Genomic DNA, 18079 nt, shown 5'->3' on the forward strand with positions numbered 1-18079 from the left:
GAGGAGATGCGTGCCTCGATGTGAGTGATATTGAGTTGGCCACGCCCAGCCAATAACATGACCACCAAGCCATGTCCACCCAGTCACATAACCACCAAGCCACGCCCACCACCTAAGCCATGACCACAGAACCGGTTGTTAAAAATTTTGAATCCCACCCCTGCTTATATGGATACAAAACTGGTTGAACGTATAGTACAGAGTTCACAACATGCTCAAAGGAAGTGTTGAGTGGTGCAGCACAAAGCTCCACTACCTTGGAACATTTGCAAGAGAATGAAGAAGTCTCTGCCATAGAGAACTTGAAAGTATCCAGGTGCTGAGATTTCCTCTAATTTAATCCTTTTCCCTTTCAGCAGATTTAATTAAGTATTTTGAGACCAGAAGTGTTCCTCTTGGGACTGATGGGCAAACAGTTCTTTAAAAAAGTCATGGAACTTTATTTTTGTATATTGTAACTTCAGCACGATTACTTTGTGCAATAGGCACAAAGGTGGAAAGTTTTGGGAATACCTATGGAGGAATGATTGCTGAAGACGGAACTTGCTGAGATGCCCAAATTGATTTGTTTGATTAGAGAAAAGATAAAATCAACACTTATTGCTCTTGCTGAAAACCTCTTATGGACTTTTTGCATAGAACAGAAAAATATAAATTTAGGATTAATGGTTCTAGTGACCAGACAGAATATATTATAGAAAGGGAGTCATGACCTGACTTTAGAGAAAGAGATAATTTTATAATCATATTTACAGCTGTTGTAAAAAAAGATCAGAAGCCACTTCTTTGTATCTCCTTTTATTTCTTTTCTATTTCTCTTTTTCTTTCTTTCTTGAGGCATCTTCGTTCTTGGGCAAATGTTCCAAGGTAGTAATTTTGGTAAACTGTTTTACGCTTTCCCAGACTCTGACAAACTCATAACAGAATTATGGGAGAGTTACATGTGGAAGATAGCATTGTTTCTGTGAATAAGAAATGGCTGTGTGTTAAACATTTCATTTAATTTCTAAATCAGACTTTTGGGGGTTTTTTTGTTTCTTTTACTTTTTATTAGTTGGTATTAGTTTGGTTGTTTTAAAATTTTTTAATAACAGTACAAAAAAAAGCAAATCTGATTAATATTTTATGAGAATCTCACTTTCTACTACCATAAGCTCAACACTTTCCTGCAAAGCATTTTATTTTTACACACATACTACACACATACACACAATTGCTTTCAGAGGAGGAGACAGATTAAACTGTGCTATTTTCTTTTATTGGCAGTAATAGCAGTTCTTTGCCCGGGAAAAAAATTGTAAAATGAGAATACTATGAAAAGTATACGGATTTTCTGAGCTTCGAGCCCCAACAATTCCAGGAAACGTGGGCTTTTCTATACAACTCTTCTCCCAATAGAGTTTAACAACAAGTTGTACATTTCCAGTGGAACAATCATATCCCCTCTCAGAGGCAACTGATGCCATCCTTATGTAGCAGTTCCAAGAAGACAGGTGAAACATTTAAGGGGAAGCTTTACAGTACTGTACGATCTTTATACCTTATAGGAGGGTTTCATCTTTAACCTTCCGATTTGGATCCCTCAAATCATCAGGATTAGCAATAGCACTTAAGACTTATATACCGCTTTATAGTGCTTTACAGCCCTCTCTAAGCGGTTTACAGAGTCAACCTATTGCCCCCAACAATCTGGGTCCTCATTTTACCCACTTTGGAAGGATGGAAGGCTGAGTCAACTTTGAGCCGGGTGAGATTCAAATTGCCAAATTTCAGGCAGCTAGCAGTCAGCAGAAGTATCATGCAGTACTGCATTCTAACCACCACGCCACTGTGGCTCCAAGATGCACAAAAGGCAGTTCTGTACAAATTTCAAAGGTGTACATATTGTTTATATGTGTTGAAAAATGAAAGGCATGATATCAGACTGTTTAAATTAATCAGCAATTCGTTCTCTGCTGTCCCCGGTAGCTTTCACTGCTGCCACCAGTATTTCTGCAGGTCGTCCCTGTGGTCTTGTTCCTGCTTCCTGTTGGCTGACCTTCTAATCTCTCCAATGTCTTTCCACTTAGGCTGCTAATAATTCTGAAGCAAGTGGGAATGGGAGATAATGAGCAAGCTTTATCTATGACTCATAATCCAACAGGTTTAGTTCTGTCCTGATGGCTGATGGCACTTAGAAATATTCCTGGATTGTTATGGATCCCAAATGAATGTGACCACTCTCCCTAAAAGGTACAACAGCCACCCAGGATCCTCTCGTTAGCAGAAACCTCATCCAATAGTTATAAAACAAGCAACTTACAGATGATAGATCTCAAGTGCTCCATTCCACAAACTTATCAGCCAGGCTATTTTTGAACATGAGTGGAGTGCCTCTTCCAGAATCTCTAGCCAGAATGAAATGGCATCAGTGTAGAGCAGTGTATCTCAATTTTGGCAACTTTAAGATGGGTGGACTTCAACTCCCAGAACTCCCCAGCCAGCCATGTTGACTGGGGAATTCTGGGAGTGGAAGTCCACCCATCTTAAAATGATCAAGGTTGAGAAATACTGGTGTAGAGAACCTCTGCATTGGCTTCCTGTAAGTTGGGCAAATTAGAAGCGGGGGGGGGTGGAACCTTCCATTTAAGTCACCCCTGTGTGCCCATCCAAACCTATCCTACTAAACATTAATGACTGCAACTGAGAATTGTTTTTCCCATTAGCTGTTGATACTAGTTGGGAAAGGAAGCACAACCAAGAGAAGTTACCTATTGTTGCCCTCAAATTATCCCACCTCAAAGCTGCACAATGGACTGGTTGCTCTTTTCATCATTATTAGCAGTATGCTAGGGTAATTCGGTTTCCTCTCTGACAATTTAGGGACTGGATAAACATTCATTCGTACAGCTGTGCAAAGAGCCTAATGCTTGTCTTCAAACAGGTACTAATGATTCTTCTGGAATATAGTATTACATTCCATACATGCACTTTTTTTCCCTAATCAAGAGGATTCTCATAGTACAGCTAGATCTTTCTTAAGAATCTGAATGCCTAGAACGACGGCAGTAGCTTTAACTCAACTTTTTCCCATCTATTGAACTTCCATTTAAAGATCCACCAGAAAACCGTACAACAAACAGACTTACGGGTAGTTTCGTGGGTATAGCAGCTTATGCCCTCTGCCCCTCTTTATGATGCTCGGTGCTGAAAGTGACAACTTTTGCCAGTGCCACCAACTAAACTTCACAGAGGAATGAAATAAATCAATGTATTTTCTATATCAAACTCTAATATTCTAGAACCTATTTCATAACAGGGGTATCTGTAGAGGTGATAAGTAAAATTGGGACCATGGCTGTGAGGGTGAAATTGAAGCTCTATCTGGTTCAAATAACGTGGACCTCTTAGTTTGAAATATTTTTTGAATTATATGGTTAAAGAAGGATTGAGCATGTGCAGAGGATGTGCATCGCTCTTCATTAAGAGTTAACATTAACATTAATAGTAAAATTGAGTGAAATTCAGCTCAAAGGATAGCTCCAAATTGGATTGTCTTAGAAATTTTCTCTGCCCCATTTTTTCACTTGCAAACTTAAAACTGCAACAAACACTATTTACAGACATTGTGATGATATCTATCATGTGATGATATCTGTATTTGTCCAGCAAAAAATCTACAGTTAGTCCAAAGATCACTAGCTTTATAAATTGGGATGGAGAAACAGCTAGATAAAATGCTATGCATTCTATTGAATCACACTTTTCTTTTGAAAGCCAATTTTTACTGTGATGTATGGCAAAAAAAATGTCACCACACAAAACTACCTTTAAGAGGATCCTAATGAATCCATAACCAACTAAGTGTACCTCAATCTTGAGAATACCAAAATGTGTGTGTATGTGTCTATGTGTATAAAAAATTGATCTTCTCATTCCTCAAAGGCCAATGTGATGAAATCCTTAAAAAAACCATTGAAAAGACAGCAAATCCACAACTTTTCAGGTACTTGATCATTTAGAGCAATTTTTATCTCTTAGATTAATCTACCCTGCCAAAACATTTTAAGGGTAAAACAGGTGGGCAAACCTTATAGCTCTTTCTGGTTTGTTGATGGGCTATAAATGAAATAAATCATACTAAACAACAAACCTGTTGAATAAGAGCATGGAACTTAATGTGGTTGCACACGAAAGATGATTGACTCAGATTTAGTGAACATGTTTGGCTTCCTCTATATTTTCCAATGCTCATCACTGTGGTAAAGCTAGAAAGTTGGTAAGACTTGAAATGGGCGGGTTCCATCACTGAAGCCTAGGAAACAGCAGCAGCAAACCACTCAGCCCCGTAAATTATTGGTGTTGCACAGTCACAGTTGTATACAGCCCACGTGGCATACGATGGGAAGCCATTCAGGAGCCTGCAAAGAGATTCAAACTTTTGCCAAGTGCGGAGCAGGCAGCTAATTGAGAGAGAAGCAGCCTTAGCAGATAAGGGGAGGGGTCAAAGCCACAAAAGCTAAATCCTTGACCTGTTATTTAAAGGGTCAGGTAGAGTTCAATAGACTACTCTGGGCCAATTCACTCAATTAAAATATTAAAAGTCCAAGTCAGAAGCTCAGAGATTGGAGCTAAATCTTGATTCTTTGGCAAACAGTGTGTGTGTGTGTGTGTGTGTGTGTGTGTGTGTGTGTGTGTGCAGGGGGAGACCAGGATTATTGCAGCCTTCCTGCAAAGCAGTAAGGAAAGAGGGGTGAGGAGTCTTCTGCAAGATGGGAAAGAGGTAGGATTTTCCAATAACCTTAATTTAGCAGCTAAACTCAGAACTGGTGATCATCAATGCCCAGTGATAACATTTGCTGGAAATTCAGAAGCAGACAGGAGAATATTATCCTGCTCTGGGAAGATCATTTATGTTGGAAAAGAAAATAATATCTATCTAATATATATTTTGCATTTGTAGCAAGGAATTTAAGTCTTCCTGTTATGTCCTGAGGACTCAAGGAGTTCTCACTCAGGTCCACTCACTTTGTGTGGGCGTTATTCCTCCATTCCCATTGGTCGGTTCTCCCCAGCAGCCAGCTATAAAAGCAGGCTGCGGGGTCCAACTGGCTGCTGATTGCTGCGAGCCAGTTCCAGGCTTGGCAAGCACGGTCAGCCCTTTATTTGTAAAATAAAGTACTGTTGCACTCATGCTCTGGTTCAGCCTCTCATTGCTCAAACTTAACACTGGCGGCGAGGATGGGATGGCTACCAGAAGCACCTTGCAACCGCTGAGTCACTAGCCACCGATCTACAGCCCAGAGAGAGCGATCGGCTGGCGACAAGAAACGCTGATCCGCAACCAGAGAGCGGTCAGCTAGCGAAACAGCGATCAAAAAGAGCAAACGCAGATCCGCAGCCAGAAAAGCGGTCTGAGTCAAATAGTTAGAAGCGTCTGTAGCCGCTTGTTAGCCTCGCTACGGGGAAAGTGAAGCGCTGCGAGCCGCAGCCGCTCTGCATTTGGCGCGAAATTCAAACGGGTGTCATTTGAATTTTGAGCCAGTAGGAATCACAGCACAGCGCTGTGAGAGAGTCACTAACGCCCACTTTTTTGGCGCGAATCAAGACACCTCCAACGGCTAGCAGCCAACGTGGTAACCCAGAGAGAGAGAAAGAGAGGGTAGCAAGAAACCTCTCCAGAGCTGATATCACTAGTAACTCATGAGCGTTCGTAGTCCCAGAGAGATTTTCCGCAGGTAGCCCAGCCGTTCCAGCACCATGAGTTCCAATCCAGTATTCCCGGCGTTTAAACCAGACGAAGAGAAGTGGGAATCGTATAAGAACCGTTTCAATCATTACATCGATGCGGTCGGCCTGTCGGATGCGGAGAGCATCGGAAAAAATCCTATTTCCTAATCTACTGCGGAACCACCGTTTACGATACCGCTGCAGCACTCGTGGCGCCGAGAGAATTAAAAAGCGTTCCGTGGTCCGAGTTGCTTGAGATCCTCACAAACCACTACGCTCCCAGGCCTTCACAAATCGCCAGGAGGTTCACGTTCCGAATGAGGAAGCAATCAAGTAAGGAGACCATCAACCAATATATGGCCGCCCTCAGAACAGCAGCCCTGCACTGCGGGTTTGGAACATACCTGGAGGACATGCTCCTCGATCAATTGGTTTGTGGGGTCAAGGATCTCAACCTACAGAGGCGTCTGCTGGCTAAGAAAGACCTCAACCTCGCGCAAGCGTAGAGGAGGCCCTAGCAGCCGAGCTAGCAACGAACTCAGCCACCGAAATTCAGGGCCCAAGCGCCAAGCTAGCAGCGTTCCCAGTCCATTCCGAAGAGGTGGAAGCGGAGGAAGGCCACAACGATGAGAACGATGTCCATCGCCTCACCAATGACAGACGGTCGCAGGTAGGGGCCAAACAAGAATACACGGTCCACCCAAGCACATCACCCTGTGCCTAGCCTGTGGGGATCACATCAAAGGGCCACCTGCAAGTTTAAAGGAGCCGTTTGCAACAACTGCCATAAGAGGGGCACATTGCGAGAGTCTGCCAAGCCCCCAAAGCGCTGCACAAAGACCCCGTCCTGCGCACTCGGGACCACAGAGGCAAGTATTAAACTGTCGCACGCACCACCTTGCCAGGCGTACTTGCCACTCTGTTAGTAAAATTTCTCTCTCCGTTTCCCTAGAAGGTAAACCGTGCCACATGGAGGTTGACACAGGGTCAGCGCTCTCAATAATCTCGTGGAACACCCTCAAGAGACTCCACCCCAGCCTATCTACTACCCGGCTTCAGAGATGCCAGTTCGGTCTGAAGGACTACCAGGGAAGGCCATTCCCGTGATCGGCAGAGGCAAGTTCTTTGTCAGTTTTAGAGCTTTTAAGGCCACCTACCTCTAGTGGTAGTTAACGGCAATCTACCCACCTTATTGGGGCTCGATTGGTTTCCCCACCTCGGCCTAGGGTTGACAGGAGTCCATGCTGTCTCAACCTCAGACACTGACTCCTTATTCGCTGACTACGCAGATGTGTTCAGCGAGGAGCTGGGGTGTTATAATGGAACCCCATCTCGTTCACCGTTGACCCCCAGGCAGTCCCAATCAGATTAAAACCACGTAGAGTTCCATTTGCTATTAGACCAAAACTAGCGCTGAATTGGATAAACTACTAAAACAAGGGGTCATTGAGCCAACAGATTTCGCCAAGTGGGAGGCGCCCATTGTCACACCCCTCAAAAAAGATGGTAGCCTGAGAATTTGCTCGGACTACAAGACAACAATCAATAAATATTTACAAGTTAGCGCCTACCCGTGCCGTCATTCAGCACTTATTGCACACATTGAACCGGGCAGTATTTTTGCTAAATTGGACATGTCTCAAGCATATCAACAGTTCCCTGTTGATAACCAAACAAGCGGAACTTCAGACCATCGTCACTCACAGGGGTGCCTTCCGATGCAAGCGTCTCCAATTTGGCGTAAGTGTTGCCCGGGTATTTTTCAATCCCTCATGGAGCGGATTTTACAGGGCCTCCCTGGTGTAGTACCCTACTTGACGACATCTTGGTCTCGGCCAGGGACAGACCCCAACTCTTCCAGAGAGTGCGAGCAGTGTTAGAGAGGTTCAGACAGCATGGCCTCAAGTTAAAAAAAGAAAAATGCGCCATTGCCACTAGACAGGTGGACTTTCTGGGTTATAAAATTGGCGCCTCTGGCATTCACCCCTGGAGTCCAAGGTCAGGGCGATCCACGAAGCTCCCACACCGACCTCCAAAACGGAGCTACAAGCTTTCTTGGGACTCCTAAACTTTTATGCATCCTTTTGCCCCATAAAGCCTCAGTAGCCGAACCCCTACACAGATTACTAGACAAAAAGTCACCGTGGCACTGGGGGCACAAAGAAGACCAGGCGTTTAACACCGTCAAATCACTACTTACGTCAGAGGCAGTGCTCATCCAATTCGACCCCAACCTTCCTTTAGTACTGGCAGCAGACGCATCCCCTTTTGGAATTGGGGCGGTCCTTAGTCACCGACTCGCCAATGGCGCCGAGGCCCCCATCGCCTTTTTCTCCAGGACGCTCTCGGCCACGGAGCGAAATTACAGCCAAATAGACAAGGAAGCCCTAGCAGCTGTTGCAGCCGTGAAAAAGTTTCACGAATTCCTTTGGCCACTTCTTGAACTGGTCACCGACCATAAGCCCCTCCTGGGCCTACTGGCCGGTGCGACAAACAGACACCTCAAGTCCTCTCCCTCGGATGACAAGGTGGACACTTTTCCTAGCGGCCTACTCATACAAACTTATCCACCGCCCGGGCAAAACTCTATCCCACGCTGGCGCGCTCAGTCGCTGCCCCTTACCGCTCCGGCTGAAGACCCAGCTCCTGTCAATGCCATTTTTGAAATCACCCAGTTGGACCTGCCCATCACCGCCCTTGACATCGCCGCCAAAACCAAGGCAGACCAAACGCTCGCCCAGGTGCTCGACTGGGTGAGGAGGAGTGGCCGGGAGGCAATGTTGATAACAAATTCGCACCCTTTAAGACTCGCATGCAGGAGCTGTCCAGTTTGCAGGGTTGTCTACTGTGGGGCACTCGAGTGGTCATCCCGACCTCGCTGCGTACCCGAGTCCTGGAAGCGTTGCACGAGGGACACCCGGCATTGTGAGAATGAAGGCGTTGGCACGCAGCTACGTGTGGTGGCCGGGTCTAGACGAGGACATTGTCAATTGGGTAAGTTCCTGCAGCATTTGCCAGGAATCCCGTCCTGCTCCCCCATCGCCACCCCTACCAGATGGGAGAGCGCCAGCGCCCTTGGTCTAGAATCCATATCGATCTGGCCGGCCCGTGCATGGAAAGATGTTCCTAGTGGTCGTGGACGCTTATTCCAAGTGGATAGACGTGGCGCAGCTATCCACGACCACCACACTAGCAATCACCAACATGTTAACGCGCCTGTTCGTTACACATGGACTACCCGACTCCTTGGTCTCCGATAATGGCCCACAGTTCGCATCAGTAGAATTCAGCCGTTTTGCAGCCAACCTAGGCATTCGCCACATTTTCACAGCCCCATTTCACCCTGCGAGTAATGGGTTGGCTGAAAGGGCCGTCAGGACCACCAAAGAGGCCCTCGCTAGGTTTGGCAGAGATGACTGGCACCACAAACTCTCACGGTTCCTGATGAGCCAGCACTCAACCCCTGTGCAGTCACCAATAAGTCCCCAGCGGAACTTCTGATGGGCGGCGCCTGAGGACTGTATTAGATAGAATGCACCCACAATACTGCCCTGACTCTCCCCTCGCTTCCACTTCAGGGGTTAGACATTTTATGTTACAGGAGCCGATATTCGCAAGGAATTTCGCTGGGGACCCACTTTGGATTCCGGGCGAGGTCATCGCCGTCACCGGGCCGAGATCGTATAGAGTCAGGCTGGAGGATGGTCGCGTCTGGAGGAGACACATAGACCAACTCAGAAGGCGCCTCAGCAACCTGCAAACAAGAATCCAGAGTCTCCAGTCGAAGGGAACCGTCCCATCCGCCACACAGCCACACCGCACCCAGTGACCAGTCTGCGCCAGCGTCGTTCGGTCAGCCCAAACTCGGACAACAGCGCCCAGAGAGTTGACCAACCGGATCCAACCCATGAGAGTTTGACTCCAGAAACCAACCCGGTGGTTTCCGAGGATGCCCAGTCCAGAGAGAGTGTTGGCGACACTATGCCAGCTCAACCGTCACAGACTGATACCGAACAGTCAGACAATGTTCCCGAGTTGCGCGCTCCGGGCGCCAACACAAACCCCATCTACCTCAAGGACTATGCGTGTTCGCATCTGGGGGAAGGGTGTTATGTCCTGAGGACTCAAGGAGTTCTCACTCAGGTCCACTCACTTTGTGTGGGCGTTATTCCCCCATTCCCATTGGTCGGTTCTCCCCAGCAGCCAGCTATAAAAGCAGGCTGCGGGGTCCAACTGGCTGCTGATTGCTGCGAGCCAGTTCCAGGCTTAAGCAAGCACGGTCAGCCCTTTATTTGTAAAATAAAGTACTGTTGCACTCATGCTCTGGTTCAGCCTCTCATTGCTCAAACTTAACACTTCCAGTCTCCTTCTCCATACTTAAAAGCAGGATAATTCGGATCAGAGAAGGAAGGTGGTTGTGGGATAACTAACCTAAACCACACTTTGTCCAGCAGATCAAGAGATTCACCACTGCTTGAACGAAGAGAGATGTCTCTGATGCCTGTCTCAACCTGTTGAGTATCTTCTGATATTGCCTCTCTCTCTCTCTCTCTCTCTCTTAAAAGACAGAAGATGCTTCCAGCGGGACAGCTCCTGGTGGTAAGGCATGAAACTTTTTGCCCCATCTTTAACCATTACTTTTGCAATTATTTTTTTAAAAATAGTTGAGAAAAATATGAGAGGCAAGGCTGCTCAACCTGTGTAAATTCTTCTTTGGATTAAGGTGAATACAGAATGAAATCATTCCAAGAGTCATTTTTGGAAACCAAGAGGAGATGTCACGGTAAAGCAGAATTTTAAAAAATGGAAAAATGTTGGTGCTGCAATAGTAATTTAGGGTGGGAGGTCTATATTACGGAGATTGCCTTAAGTAGGAGATTGTAGATTAAGGGCATATTACACAAACATATATAAGGAAAACGCCGCCGCTATTGGGAGGCAGAGGGGAAATTCAGAAGGTAGAATTTGGAGTGGAAAAACTGCAAGTGGACGGCAGGATTTAATTTGATTTATAAATTTGATTTATAAACCCCAGGCAAGCACTTCTTGCTTTTGCATTCCAGATTATCTCCTGCAGCTCCTTTTACAGGGTCCAAAATATGTGCCTGCAAGGGGAAACATTTGCTTGAAGCCCTGAATGCATTAAAAAAATATCTTTAAGTGGAAGGATGCGCTTCAAGCCAAGGAATAATGGGCAGAGAGAATACCTACATATAGTTTTTCTATTTTAAATGATCCACGATAACCATCACTGTTGAGCTGCTTCACCTCCCTTCTGTGTGTATGCATAATATCTCCAATCCAAGATCAGATCTTGGATCCAATATTAAATCTCACGCCAAGTCAGAACTCTCTCTTTCTCTTTCTGATCTACTGTATTGAATTGCTTTTGAAACAACATCCTGGTTGTTCAGTGTTTCGAATATCAGCGTATCTTGAAAGTAGACGGTAACATAGAGCGATCTTCTAGTATTTAAGGCAAAAAGAGAGTACTATAAAACATGAAAGAAGTTGAGATGACATCTAGATTTGCAATCGTGAATCATGTAGACTTTAACAGTTTAACAAACTTTGTGTAAGCCCCTTTGTTCTCTGTGGGTTTTTGCATTAAGTAGATATGTATAGGTAGTGACATAAATCCACTGGTCAAAGCACTGGAAAAAAGATCCACATTTTGCTACAAGAAACCGACTATTAAACCACTATTAAAATTTTCAGATTTCAATATTCGAGTAATAACCACATAATCCCCAGATTTAAATACCGAATGTGAAATAATAAAGAATAAAAGAATGGATCAGGCAAAAGTAATGAAAGAATTACATTGCTGGCAATAAAAGTGCTAGTGTTTTGCTGATATAAGACATAAGAGGATGAATAATTTAGCCATCATGCTCATAATGGCCGAGAATAATAGCATCAAAAGTTTATACATGAATTAAAGCAAATTAACAATGCTGACATTTTAAATGAAAGCAATTTGCACGCCAGTAGGAGGACCAGGGAAGGAGAGAAAAGGACATAGAGATAGTCCTCAAGTTATGATCACAAATGAGCCCAACATTTATGTTGCTAAATGACATATTAGTTTTTCCCCCGTTTTACAACCTTTCTTGCCACCGTTATTACGTGAATCATCACAGTTGTTACGTTAGCAACAAGGTTGTTAAGTGAATCTGGCTTCCCCATTGACTCTGTTTGTCAAAAGGTCGAAAAGGGGATCCTATGACCCAGGACACTGCAGCTGTCATAAATATGAGTCGCTTGCCAAGCACCTGAATTTTGATCATGTGACCATGAGGATGCAGAAACGGTTGTGTGAAAAACGGTCGTAAGTCACTTTTTTCAGTGCCGTTGTAACATTAAAGGTCACTAAATGAACTGTTGTAAATCGAGGACTACCTGTACTCACAGACACAGACACAGACACACAGACACACACACACACACCACAAATGGTAGTTCAAAAGCCTGGAAGCAGCCACCCAAAGAGTGATTTGATAAAAACAATGTATGTAGAAGATATTCGTTGAAACAAAATATTCTGAGATTGAAAACTGGAAAGTCATTAGGACAACGGTAAAAGTTGAAGTGAGCCTCTTGCTTTTTCCCTGCGCCATACCTTGCCCTTCTTTGGCCAGCGATGTCTACATGGTGTGGTCAAAAAGATGGAGAGGGCAGCCAGAATGTTGCAGGAAAAAAATTCTGGTTGTACCCCTGACCTTGACCAAAGAGCCTATTTGGCACAGCTGTTTGGAACACATTTGGGAACAATGTGCCACACCCTTGTTGTATCTTATGAATAAGGGAAAAAACCCTATTTTTCACTACTTAGCAGAAAAGCTCAGCTGGCCTGAACCCAGGTAGCTCTGTAGCAATATTTGGGACTCCCTTTACAAATTCATGTAGCTGATGAAATGACACTTTCATGTCATCTGACATGCCTCAATCAGTTACAAATCAACATTCTGGAAGTTCTTGTCTCTGCTTTGTTCCAGAACTTACTGATAATATTGGCAGAATAAACATTCAATGTTTGTTTCAATGAGCAAACAGCTTCATTAAGAAATACTTGCAGTAGAAATAAACCGACCAATCTTTGTGAGATAAGATACTGGCCTATAAAAATGGATCAACCTACAGTATTGCCATTTCCTTTAAGGTCTGATTTCTATATTTTCCTCAACCATTTGCATACTTTTGACTAATACTAAAGTAATTAGGACTGATGGCTTAGCAAAAGTAAAGTAAAATTTTATTCAGTTGCTGGTCAAGAGCAAAGAAGGTTTTTCCAAAACCTCTCTAAATTCAGTGAATATAATAAATAAATGTGAATTATCTAGGCAATACATAAGGAAATTACATAGGCAAAACAAATGTGTAAGCTACACCAATTAGTGCAAGATTTTTAAAGCTTTTTTAGGGAGGGAATGGAACACAACAGTTTTTATGTTTCCAATATTCTTATGTTTGAACCCAGAAAATATAAAAATAATTTATATTTCAACTATTCTTATATTTGAAGCCAGAAAAGATAAAAATAGTTTATGTTTCCAACATTCTTATGTTTGAACCCAGAAAATATAAAAATAATTTATATTTCAACTATTCTTATATTTGAAGCCAGAAAAGATAAAAATAGTTTATGTTTCCAATATTCCTATGTTTGAAGCCAGAAAAGGTAAAAATAATTGCAAAAGTTCCGTAGGAGTTAATTTCAATATGAGCCATGAAAGGGAGACATTAAAGCTAATGAAAGGCTAAATGTTTTTGTTATTTTCAAATACTTGCAGATAGGCTGAAATATATGCAATGCACTTTTTTCTTCGTACTCCACACTCATCCCTTCAGGATAACCTACATTCAGAAAGCTTTAAGCAGAGGTTCTAATGTGGTGTATCTTTTATTGTATTGTATAATCCTAACCTTTTCTCCCCATAATAAAAGCAGTCTCCTTTTACCATCCAAGCGTGCCTTCTGGTTCTCACTGCACCCACCCCCCTGCCCATTAAGCTGAGTTAGATTAATTGCCAACACATCTATATTCACCCATGTTCCCTCTTCTTTTGATTAACCCCTGACAGAGATTAATTGAACATGCTGTAGAGGGTGAAGAGGCTAGTGGGATATCTGGAGGGATATATGTGTCCATGGGTGTGCATATGTGCTTGACCAGGAATACATTAGGACTTATTAATGGAATTTTAGTGTTAAGTATTTAGAAATTGCTCTCTCTATTGACTTAAAGCATTATATCCTTCTTGCAATGTAGGAAATATGATATGCTGGGATACATTTTATTATACGTAAGCACATTTGGGGATAGAGTTCTCACTTGAGACACAAATGACCAGGCTCAAATTATCCTGCTGGAAACACATTTATACGAAGACCTAGCTCTCCAGATAAAGCTCTAATGGTGGGAAAAGTGGAAAGAAGATGATGAAGAAGAAGACGACCAGCAAAAAATGAATGGGTTCAGTTACAGTAGCCCTGGGTGCATTGTTAGAAGACCCAAAGGACAAAAGTTAGGGGTAGATTCTCTGAAGAAAATCTATCGCGCGGTCACTAAGACTTGATGACTCATAATCAATAAATCAAGTCACATATTGCGATATATTGGAGACTTTCCAGCTTGTTCCCCACCAATATGCACAGAATATGACAGAACCAAGAAATTATGTTGCGGTTCTTATGGAGCTCAAACAAACCAAGTTTAACTCAACTCAGCAGCGTTGTATTTGACTACACTGGTGCTGCAGTTTTCAGTCGAGAGCCTTGTATACTTGCAGAAGAACTTGCCTCCTCTCAGTGAGCCAGAAGAAATATTTTCTTTGGGTGGAAATGAAACCAGGAAACTTTCTCAAGGGGAAAAAAATAAGTTATGGGTCATATACAGTTCCTGGAGAACAAACCCAGCCTTTCCCTCTGGCATCCAAGGTGGTCTTCTATCATTTCACATTTTATTTGACCTTGTACATTTCCTTGTATTTGTCACGGGACACAATCAAGTTCGACACCTGTGGTATAGCGTATAGAGTTCCTCAATCTTTCCAGCTTTGCAGACCGATGGGAGGGATGAGCTACAGGCAAGAGCGTGCACATGCAGCTCCATTTATTTATTTTATTTTATTTTTTTATTTGCTTTTTGTTTATTTGTCGAGCATGTATTAGTTAACAGATATAAGAATAAACATGATTATTAATACATGAAATGGATACAAATAAAAGGGAACATTAGGACAGGGATGGTAGGCACGTTGGTGTGCTTATGCCCGCCGTTTAAATAACTCTTAGGAATGGGTTGAGGTCAACAGTAGACAGTCTAAGGTTAAAGTTTTGGGGGTTTGGGGAAGAAACCACAGAGTTAAGTAGAATATTCCAGGCATTGATCACTGTTGCTGAAGTTGTATTTCCTGCAATCGAGTTTGGTGCAGTTTACCTTGAGTTTGTATCTATTGTGTGCTCGTGTATTGTTGTGGTTGAAGTTGAAGTAGTCATTGACGGGTAGGACATTACAATAGATAATTTTATGTACTCTGCTTAGGTCGGACCGAGGGTGGTGTAGTTCTAAGTTGTCTAAGCCTAAAATTTCAAGTCTGGTGGCATAAGGTATTCTGTTGCAAGTAGAGAAGTAGAGGACTCTTCTCGTGAAATATCTCTGGACTCCTTTGATTGTATTAATCACCCTTTAGAACCACCTGAAATCATCTGAAATCATGCACTGGAACTCCTAATCCTCCCCTGAGTAACCCAGATCCTCGATTCCCCACGGAGGCCCAGATCCAGCAGTGGGGCGCCTTTCATTCCTTCCCCACATGTCCATGCACATGGATGCCTGCTGCTCATGCAAATGTAGCACGCATGCTTGCCCACTACTCATGCAAGTGGGGATGTGTGGACCCTCGGCCACCATTTCCACGGTCCAGTTCCGAAGGGCTCAAGGCCCGGTAGTGGGCCACAGCCCGAGGCTTCTAAATTAAACCCACAGGAAAGTAGCAAATGAACATCAAGATTTAAGGAATCTTGCAGACCAGTTATATTAAAAAATAGTTAAGGATCTCTTGTGGAAGCTTTGGTTTCTGCTGTGAGTCTTCAGTTCTGAGGTGACCTTCTCTGAAAACAAGCCAGCCAGATTTGCTTTGAATAGTGAGATGGGCAGCATATAAATGTAGTAAGTAAGTAAGTAAGTAAATAAATACATATATACATACATACATATATATATAATTTAATAAATTACTATATCTTTAAAAAAATGGAAAAGCATCTCAATAGAAATTTGTTTGAAGATTTCTTTCTAATTGTCACCTCCCATGAGGACAGCTGTGTTCATGAGATTACAGTCTATCTGGAAAAATGACAGTCTCTGTATGCTACAATCTTTATGAACCAATGGAAAGCTTCTTCCAACTCAAATTGTTGTAAAGAGCATATGTACACATCAGTGGTGGGATTCAAAAAATTTTACTACTGGTTCTGTGGGCGTGACTTGGTAGGCGTGGCAGGGGAAGGATACTGTAAAATCTCCAGTCAGAGGTGGTATTTGCCGGTTCTCTGAAATACTCAAAATTTCCGCTACTGGTTCTCCAGAACTGGTCAGAACCTGCTGAATCCCACCTCTGGTACACATGAGTAGGTATGAAGATGCCATAAGTGAAGATAGTACGGAGGATGTCACTTTGAGCTGATGCTTGAATGATTTCAGGATATCTGTTATCCATTTGAGCCAGCTTCCTTCTGGCTCATGCTGGCTAGATGAACGTTCTGAGAAGATATCTTGTTTTATTATTAATGCCTCTATCATGCAAAGTTGGATACTTCTATCTTGAAGGAAGCAAGTGCTCCTGTTAAAAAAACAAAATCTATAAACCTGTTTTTCTTACTCAATTTCTACTTTACCATTCTTGGCCAAAGTAGTTGAACAAGTGATGGTTGAACAACCAGGTCCCTTTTGAGGATTGGGATTAACCGGTTCTTTTTGACTGCTTTCAGCTGAGGAATATTTAGCTGCCAGGTGAAAGGTCTATTGAGGAGGTATGAAAAAGGAAGCATGTTCCCTGCTTAAGGTCTTACTCTTGGCAGCTTCTAAAAGCATTGATCACAGTATTCTCCTGGATCTCCTGAGGGAATTCAATATTGGCTTTATTGTGATTTTGTTGCTATACCAAGAGCAGGCCTCAAACGGGAGTTTTAGGGAATTACAATTTCTTCTTCTTCCTAGTGTATTCCTGCAAGTGCTGGAACCCCTTTTCAGATCATTAAGCACCACTTTGTACGGTCAGCTGTATCTCCAGGGTGCAGGCCTGCAGCTTGCATAACTTTGTTGATGGTGTCTTGCCATCTCTGTTTTGGGCACCTGTGATATCACTGGCCATTGATTTCTAGTTGGTAGGCAGCCTTGGCCACAGTGGAAGGTGCTGCTCTCAGGACATGTCCATACCAGCAGAGCCGGCCAGCTCTCACCTTCACTAAAATTGGTACCACACCAAAATGTTGCCGAATGGTGTCATTTGTGATGTGGTCAAGAAGTGAGTCACCTGATACCCAACAGAAATTACAACTTCATCTCACCATTTTGGGGCTCTGTTATTACTCTGTAATATCTATTTGGAGCTGCATCTTCAGGAAATGTGGAACTAATTGTCAATTTTATGTAGATGACATTTACCTCTGTTTATTTTTACCAATTTCTTTATGTGAGTTGACCTCTCTGTGGTAGGCCTCTTCTTGGTCTGGATAGCAGGACTGGGTAAAGTGTAACAAACTTAAGCTGAAGCTAGACAAGTCAAAGTTTCTAATAGCCAGTGAGAAAACTTTCCAATTGGATTGAACTTCGCTACTCTGCATGGCAACACAGGAAAGACCAGGTTCTTTCCAGGCCTCCTTGGAAAATATCTGCAATGTTGTTCATCTGCCATCTGGCTAGTTTTGTCTCCTGCTCCACCTGAACAGATTATAATAAATGATGCCTTTGAAAAAAGAAAATCCCAGAAGCTTCAACCCATCTAGAAGGCTTTACTTGGATGTTTCCCTTTAGAAACATGGCCTCTGAAATGCACCGGCTTCCCGGCAGGTAGCAACATGGAATGAACTTGCTTGAGCCTTAAAAGCTATGTAAGCAGGGTCGGCTCAGTTAGAACATGGATGAGAGGCTAGACTGAAATATCATCCAATGACCGCAGAAGAATATCAGGCAAATCGCCACTGCTACCAAGGAATGTTCATAATAGGTTGTGTATTCACTTGAGCTCGATTAAAAGGGAACTGTTTTAAAATACACACACACACACACATACTCACAGGAATTGTAAAGCTTTCTAAAAGTGTATAGTTTAACAGGCTAACCCAATGGTATATTTACTATTGT

At 43.2% G+C, this 18079-nt stretch overlaps 1 long non-coding RNA gene across 1 annotated transcript in view; it reads right to left on the reverse strand.

Annotated features, from left to right (window-relative positions):
* Positions 1 to 836: 836 nt before the first annotated feature.
* Positions 837 to 18079, reverse strand: part of LOC148127071 (uncharacterized) — a 67221-nt gene continuing 49978 nt past the window's right edge. Inside the window, exons 3-4 of the long non-coding RNA XR_015741899.1 lie at positions 1711 to 1858; positions 837 to 962 (exon numbers count right to left, since the gene is read on the reverse strand). This is a non-coding gene — a long non-coding RNA (uncharacterized LOC148127071). The remainder of the gene's footprint in view (positions 963 to 1710; positions 1859 to 18079) is intronic.

This window comes from Pseudonaja textilis, chromosome 2 (genome assembly GCF_049901715.1).
Source record: "Pseudonaja textilis isolate UNSWEBS1 chromosome 2, rPseTex1.2, whole genome shotgun sequence".
Taxonomy (NCBI): Eukaryota; Metazoa; Chordata; class Lepidosauria; order Squamata; family Elapidae; genus Pseudonaja; species Pseudonaja textilis.